The 8,474-nt window shown below is 38.2% G+C and overlaps 1 long non-coding RNA gene across 1 annotated transcript; it reads left to right on the top strand.

Moving 5' to 3' along the window:
• Positions 1-1,957: 1,957 nt before the first annotated feature.
• Positions 1,958-8,187, top strand: LOC144032172 (uncharacterized). The gene is made up of 3 exons (XR_013287706.1): positions 1,958-2,133; positions 4,049-4,197; positions 7,310-8,187. It is a non-coding gene; the product is annotated as an uncharacterized LOC144032172 (long non-coding RNA).
• Positions 8,188-8,474: the final 287 nt, after the last annotated feature.

Genomic DNA, 8,474 nt, shown 5'->3' with positions numbered 1-8,474 from the left:
CCGTTTTGCAGCAATTAGCATTAGAAGAGAGCTAAGTTTCATCAGTTTTCACAAATCTATTTAAAATTGTAAGTAATTTAGCTTTTTTTTCTACACGGCCCTGGTTGATCTCCTTTGCTCTGCTGCCACCTGCTGGCCGTTTGTGTAATAACTACCATTTCTGCAACCGTTCTTTGCAGTTGAGAGGCTGCATCAAAGCCTTCTGTATGCTCTAGCATAAAAAAACAACAACAAAAAACGTATAAATATGTCTTTGGGACACTAGAACATTTAAAAAAAACGTATTTAAACATTATTGGGAGTAAATGAGTTAAGAATATTGCCAGAGTCCGTTCGTTTCTCTCGCAGGGGGAGTGACATCATCAGTTTCAGCGCACTCATGTGACTCATGTGTCCATAAACGGCAACGAAGGAAGGTGGAGATTCACGTTTTCAAGATGGAAGTTCAGTCACTGATTTTGAGTTGGTGTCAGCTAAAAACAAAAATGGTAAGGTTTGTTTGCACACTCTGTGTTGGTTATGAAGCTTCAATAACATTACGTTTAAAAAAACAACAACAAACAAACATGGATGGCAGAGCAGAATGCATGTGAACTGAATTGCTCCCAATAACGTCTAAATATGTTCTATTTTAAATACTCCCATGCTCCCAAAGACGTATTTATACGTTTTTTTAAAGCTGGAGCATACAGAAGGCTTTGATGCAGCCTCTAAACTGAAGAGAATGTTTGAAGCAATGGTAGTTATTACCAAAACGGCCAGCAGGTGGCACCAGAGTATAAAAGATCAAGCAGGATCTTGTTGCAAAGAGCTCCTTTCCCCACTGTTTTAAACAGATTTGTGAAAAATGATGAAACTATATTCTAATGCTAATTGCTGCAAAACGGAAACAGATATAAATATACATTTTTTTTCCTGATGAAAGAAGAGACTAATCTTTGTTTTGGTAGGTTGCATGTTTTTACAGCAATAGAACACAATATACTGTGGGCCTTGCAAAATCAGTCAAAATCCAGTCAAACAGGGTGGAGTCAAGGGGGTGACTGAGTTAGAGCAGGGCTGTCGGTTATTTGCTAAATATAACGATTCAAGTAACTTGTAATCTAACTTGGTTGCTTAAAATCAAGTAATCAGATAAGTAACTAAGTTACTTTTCAAAGCAAGTACCTGTAATCAGAAGAGTAACTACCGGTAAGTTACTTTTTTTACGGTAACTGTGGCAACACTGCAAACTGCAAACTCCTTGCAGAAACACAAATATAGTTGAAAACAATGTTTTCTTTTACGTTTAAGCTCCGTAACAGCTCTGCACAATGTAACTTCAGCTTTGCTGCAAACTGCATGCATTGATTGATTGAAGTAAAAGTGGACGACATTGTTTCACTATGGGAAATTGCCAAGTAGAAGAGAGCCAAGAATGTTCCTGCTTAAAGCCAATTCATGGCAAAATGACAGCCACACATCTTTAGAGCGGGATGAACCAAGGCTACTGGATCTGTTTCTCCAGAACACAATGTTCAATGATAACACTGCGAAAGGGGGCCCCTTCCTCGCTTTTCGATGCATTTGTGCGTGTGGTGGCTGTGGTGGTGAGTCAGCGTGTGTTTCTGAGTAAAGCAATGAGTTAGCCGATGCATTTCCACACACAGATGGCCCCAGGCACCCATGACAGTAGAAGGCTATAATTTAGAAAAGGGCAGGCTGGAAGGCAGGTCTCGGTCTGACTTGCCTCAGGTAACAGCTAAGCCTCGAGATGTGAGTCAAGCACTTCGGACTGGAGAGGACGGCCAATTTGCTGTGAGCGGCGGGAAGGTCGGAGCTGCGGGAGCAGCTGAGCTTGTCAACAGATTAATGCGTCAAACTAAGTGACAGGTCGACCCCCCAATCCCACTGTAAGCGCTCAGTGCGTTTTGTTTCCGACAAAGTCTCATATCTCTCCATATCCTCCGGGACGAGTGCTTCGCCTGCTCAACCGGAGCCAGGTGCCACTGTTGTTGTTGTAGGCCGGACCTTCTTCGTCCTGCGACTTTAAATTGCGGCTCGAATTTTCCATTGGCACACTTGTGGAGTTTACCATGTCAGCTGCCCTGCTAATGTTGTCCAGATGAGGCACAGATGGGAGGAACAGAAGAGGTGAGAGGAAGGCTACATGAGTAAAAGAGACAGGAACATGATGAGTGTGAAGGAAATGACACAGCTGCAGGTGTGCCGTGCTTTATTGGGATGCTCCTAACTACTTGATCAAGTCTTCTTTAGTTTAGTGTAACTAATTTCGGCATGACATTTAACTTGACCTGTAGTGTTTGTAAACAAAGATATGGATTTTGTTCTATATTATATTAACTGATCGTCACTGTGCTGTGAAAAACACTAAAGACTGAGAAGTATGCAGTAGTGAATTGCGGAGCTAAAGCAACAATTTTTCCCCATTTCACTTTTCATTCTGAGTGACGACAACACAGAATTGCGTAACTGGGTTTCAGGCAGTTATCCCGCACAATTTTAAGCTACTTAGTTATTGGTACGAAGCCCATTTATAGCACTAAAGTGTGCCGTTTGCTAGCTGGCTAGCTGCCATTGGCAACGCTTCTCGCGTTTACCATGTCAGCTGCCGTGTTAATGTTGTAGGCATAGCTAGCTCGCTATGACTACATTCCAAAAATGAATCTTCTCTCCAGAACAGCCCAGTGTTTTTATTTAAATTCTCAAACAGCACGAACGAGCTGCTGTCCATACACTGGCAGAGAAGAGCCCTGGAAGCCTGTTAGCTCATGAGCTAGCTAGCTAGCTAGCTGGTGGCTATATAGCACCTCTCTGGCATCCCATAGGATACAATATTTTCATGGTTCAAATATGTAGGGATGTGTCGGCATAAGAAAGATGCAAGACGAAATAGCATTCATTTTTCAGTGGGCTGTGGTATGATGAATCAGCGAACATGCCATGTTTGAGATTAGAATTTTTTTATTTTTTTTTTTAAGTCATTCAAATTTGGCAAGAGCCGACCAATTTAGAAGACATTTATTTACACTTGAGGCTACAGGACCTTTGAATCAAAGATAGCCAACAGAATCCATTTAATTCACTTATACATATGCACACATTTAAATTTTTTTTATTTTTTACCTTTAATAATTCTGCATATTTAATATGCAAATCTCCATTTGATGATGAATCATCGCTATACTTTTTTTTTTTTTTTTGCTCTCTTTTTGTTGTTGTTGCATTTTTACGTTTACGGGATGAAATGAATACTGTACGTAAATAAGTAAATCATGGACATACGTGTATTTCACGGGATAGTGATGATATTGTGGGACTTTTGGTAGGGATGTAACGATACCCAAATGTCACGATACGATATTACCCACGATATGAAGCTCACGATATAATTATCACGATATTGTGGGGAGGTTGGCGATATTTAAAAAAAGGTCACAATATTGTAAAAAAAAAAATGAGCTCATACAAAAAAAACACAATATTTTCCTTTTGTACATAACATCAATATTACATATTATTGTTTTATTATTATGTTATTATTAATATGTTATGTTGTTAATGCATGCACACATTGAGTTCCTCCATATATTGACTTGCTTCACAGGCATATTATGTTCACCTTCATCTGACAAATGTGTAGATTTTAAACATAGAAGGGCCAAAACATCCCTCATGAAATTAAATTGCACTAAAAAACTAGCCACCAGAGGGTGCTAGAACTGCACAAATGGAAATCAACCTAACATTTTTAACAGATGTGTTGCATTTAAATATCGTCAGCATGATGACGACGATATTGTGGCAATTTTAATATCACGATATCACGATATTGCGCTTATCGTTACATCCCTAACTCTTGGTGGATGCTGGACAATAGTTCTTAAATGCTTCGATAGCCTTTTCTGCTTTGTACAGTACTGTATAATCATACGATGTTTACAAGAATGCATATGTTTGGCGGACAGCACAATTGCAAATTCATTTTTACATTGACTACATTGTGCTATTTGTTCTTACATTTGTCCACTTTTGCACCTCACTGGAGATGTCCCGAGTCACAAGCGGACCATAAGTGACCAGCCGTGCTGCTTGTGTCAAGAATCTGGGTTCCAGTCGTGGTGGTCAGATGAGCTCAAGAAAGCCAAACGATGTCTTTGATGAGAACGTCTGCAAGCCAAATTGTGCTGGCTAAGGGTACAGTGTGTGTTTGTGCGTGTGGGTGGCTGTGTTGGACGGAGGGAGATAGAACACGGGTCAAACGCTCCCTTTGAAGACCTGTTTGCACCCAAGCCAAGGACAACATGAAAGGAAAAGACAAATTGGAGCAAATCAACATAAAATACAGTCCGGTTAGGTGCACTTACAGTCATCTTGATCTAATTTGCTTTATTGAAAGATCTTGAAAAAGTCCATGATTTCACTGATCTATGGATATATATGCAGACAATTTCTAATCTAGGATGTGCATCTTTGGCATAATGTCACAAAACTTTCAGTGGATCACTCACATTCATTTTGACCACAGCCATAAAATCTCCTCTAGAGTAAAATCTTTCATCTTGAAGTTTGTTGTTCGCATATGACGATGTAGATTATATATTTTTAGACTGCGGCATGGATTCTTCTGTACACATCTTTTCTTACAAGTTACTGCATGTTAAAAATTAGTCCGCTCTTAATATGAAAAGAAAAATGCACTGATCTGTCACCATTGTCTCAGAAATGCAATTATGCTGCGTTGTATATCTTACAAATGCAATTATGCCATGTTGTAGTGAACGAAAAATGATCAACACAAATCAGTCACACTTGTTTCGTCTTTTTTAACGTTCAATATTTATATTAAATTGTATTTTTTTTTTTTATTCAATTGTTATGAAATTACTGTATCAATGACCACAATTAAATTAGGGGAAAATGTACATTTTATTGAAAATTTAGATATAAATTGAAGTATAAAACATGCGATTAATGTGCGATTAATCGTCAGTTAATGATTGAAATCTTGCGATTAATAACGATTAAAAATTTTAATTGACTGACACCTTTAGTATTTTGATATTGGTCATTATAGGGGTAGTTGGGGAGCTAACTTTTTTTTAGTTGGTAGTTTATATGGTAAGTTGGTAAGTTTCAGAGCGTTTCAAAGTCACACATTTCACATCCATTTGTTGCTAGGCAGAATTTATCAAGCACAATCATTAATGCCCCCAAACCAAAAGAGAGAATTGGTGGATTTCGGATCGATAAACTTTCGGCTGACCAAAAAAAAAGCTCCAACAACAACATTTGTATTGTACGAGTTTCTTTCAAGAGGTAAGTGTTTATTCGTACCAAAAAAAAATCAACACTTTTTAGGTTACCACCAAAGTGTCAAGCCATCGAATCCCTAAAAGTACACTAATTGTTTTTTTTCTGAGCACCATGTCAGACACTCGTCATATTTGACGTGGTTTCAAGTGAACAGGTCTGCATGCAGAAAACCAAAATATGCGCCTGTCAACTTCGAAAGCAAACAAGTACAAACAGTAACATTCTGAGCGGGGGGAAAAAAATAAAATAAAATAAAAAAATCGCCTCTTGCATTAATGCAGCAGGCTCGCGTCACTATCCCTCACACGCTTAACGTTTCCAGCGGCCGCCGTGAGGGGGCCGTGCTTTGTTGTGAGCGCTCTGACAGTGAGTGGAGGTCTCAGGGGGGACATGCCGCAAGTTGAAAGCTCAACAAGCTCTGTGAAGCGGCTTGCTTTTATGTTGCGCATTCTGCTGGAGCTGCTGCAGAGGCAGCTCAAGTCCAAAATACGAACTTATTTCAAAAGCGCTTCGCGTCAGTCACCGCCTCCTCCTCCGTGAGTTGTTGTGTCTGTTTGGAACTTCATTAAAAGGTAGATAGCTTTGAAAATGGGGGCTTTTCGAGTGTTTTTTGTTTCCCCTCGCTCACATGACAGCCTGCAGCAGCAGTTGGTAGCCCATGCGGCATGTCAGAGTAACATCTTATTAAAGTGTTGATTCTTGCCTTGGGCTGGTTCAGGTCAGGGTACATGTCAGGACACGGAGCCAGCCCGTAAGACTGTTCACTATACTGCGATCAGATTTAATTGCTCTTCTGTGAGTGCGTGTGTGCTGAGTCACATTGCGGTTGCCACCTCTGCCATTTAATACCCCCCCATGACTCTCAGTATTATCTGCTGATTACGTTAATTGTGCTCAGGCTGCAGGTGATAGGCTGCTCATACTGGTGTATGATGTCAATAAAATATTGTTTATATCTCATTTGAATTATGTTCAACAGAAGTTCATACTTCACAAATAAAAAAAATACCATTTAGTTTTAGAAAACAAGGAAGCATGGAACGCCAATGTGGACTGCCAAATACGATTGTACATATATACAAATACTTCTAAACATATTTAAATACATTTAAACTTACTTGCCAATACATTTAACACATACTTGCAGATAGAAATGTATTTTTAAGTATGTTCAAACATACACGTAGGCCAATTGCTAAAAAAAAAAAAGAAAAAAGAAAAAAAAAATTTTTCCCCATAATGCCACGCAGTATTGACTTGCTCATGTGCAAGTAAGAACACAAAAAAAATGAAAACTTTTTTTAGCAATTGGCTTAAATTATTATTATTATTATTATTATTATTATTATTATTATTATTATTATTACATTAAAAATAACTAAGTAAACATTGTTGATTGGTAATTTTTCAGATTTTAAATTTTTTTTTTTTTATTATGCTTCCACTGCATGATTTCCATTTGGCATTTGTCCCCATGATACCACTGGGTATGCGTATGTGCAAGTCAAAAACGCATGGCATTATGGGGAAAAAAATGCCAAGTTTAACATATTAATCATGTCTGTATGTTCGTTTAAATATAAGTCCAAATATGTTTGAATGTATTTAATTACGGTCAAACGTGCCGACAAATATGTTTATTTAAACATATTTTCTAAATACGTTTAAATGTACAGTATTTACAAACGCGTTCAAACGTGTATAAAAATGCATTTGAATGAATTTGCCGGTCAAAAATGTTTACTCCACATTAGCAGCGCCACGCATCTGTAAGAAAAAAAAAAAAAATCACAGCTCAAACAGAAAAATGCTTGATTGTCATCATTTGTGTCTGTCTTGAGGACTGTGGTGTAGTCTAGTGTAGATCCTGTACCTTCAGGGACAGATCTGGACTTCTACTTCTGCTCGTGAAGTATTAGTCATTTGTGAGATGCAAAAAAAAAAAAAAGTTCTTTATTTTTGTTAGGTGGATTTATTCTTGCCCCCTCGACAGGGTTGCTTTTACAAACAGCTCATCAGGACCTAAAACGATTAAACTGGCCCGAGTCTGACAGCCGTCCGGTTGACAGACTCACGTGTGACTATTGCGATGGCTTGAGGCACTGGACAGACGCCAGGAGGGGAAAGGAGGCGGACTGGAGAAGAGCTACGCATTGTGTACAAGGCAGCAGTGGCCTGGAGGCTAGAAAAACAAGTTGGAGATGACAAGGTCAAGTATTAGCGATGGGAATTTTGGCTCTTTTTCGAGAGCTCATTAAGCTCCCAAGTGGCTCCTCAGTTGTTTTTTTTTTGTTTTTTTTTGGTCACTTCATGTGCCAAAGCATGTGTAAAATGAATTACGAATTTGAAAGCGTATGCTCTAGTTCTCATGATTCGGTTTCAAGTGATTTTTTTTTGCGGGGTGTAAATGTTGTCCTGGTTCGTGGACATCCCCTCAATTTCAAAACACACAACCAGTATGATAAAAGATTCATCACACATTCTTGGGCCACATGGTGCCTTATTTAACACTCACACTCAATAACAATTCTAAATGTGACTGCTAAATAAGCCACAAAACAAAGTGTGGTGAAGCTATCAATCAATCAATCTTTTTTACTTATTGTGATAGAGTATACTTGCTGCCTTCTTATTTTACATACTATCTATCGCCACTGCTGGTATGCTTGTGTCTTAGAATTATTGATATGTGCCATTTGTGGACTTGTTTTGTTTCTAGTTTGTCTTTTACCTAAGCTGGTATTGTTTTTGTTTTTTTTATTACCATTGCTGGTATGAGCTGTTGATGTCATGTTAGTTAATTAACATATTGTTTGTAAACACACAGTTTTTCAAAAGCATTATGACAACCGCTGTTGGTTAGTGCAAGTTTGTAGGAAAGTAGCTAAATTTGTTTTTGATATTAATGATATTGGGGGTGGGGCTAAGTTTAGAAAAAATTGTTTAGAAAAATTGATATATTGTTAAAGTTAATTATTGCCTGAAATAAATGAACAAAATGAAAAATGAAATTATTATGCTGGTGTGCTTTTATTTTGAAGGCTGCACTTTTGACAGGATGTTGTGCGGATGTTGCCCCAACTTATGAGTCTGACAGAGCATACGTGGGGTTTGCTCTTGACTTGAGTTGTTACTAAAATAATTAATGTGATGTTAAA

Source organism: Festucalex cinctus, chromosome 12, assembly GCF_051991245.1.
Source record: "Festucalex cinctus isolate MCC-2025b chromosome 12, RoL_Fcin_1.0, whole genome shotgun sequence".
In the NCBI taxonomy this organism is placed as follows: domain Eukaryota; kingdom Metazoa; phylum Chordata; class Actinopteri; order Syngnathiformes; family Syngnathidae; genus Festucalex; species Festucalex cinctus.
Note: the sequence above shows the minus strand (reverse complement) of the source record. Positions and strands in the feature narration are given on the sequence as shown.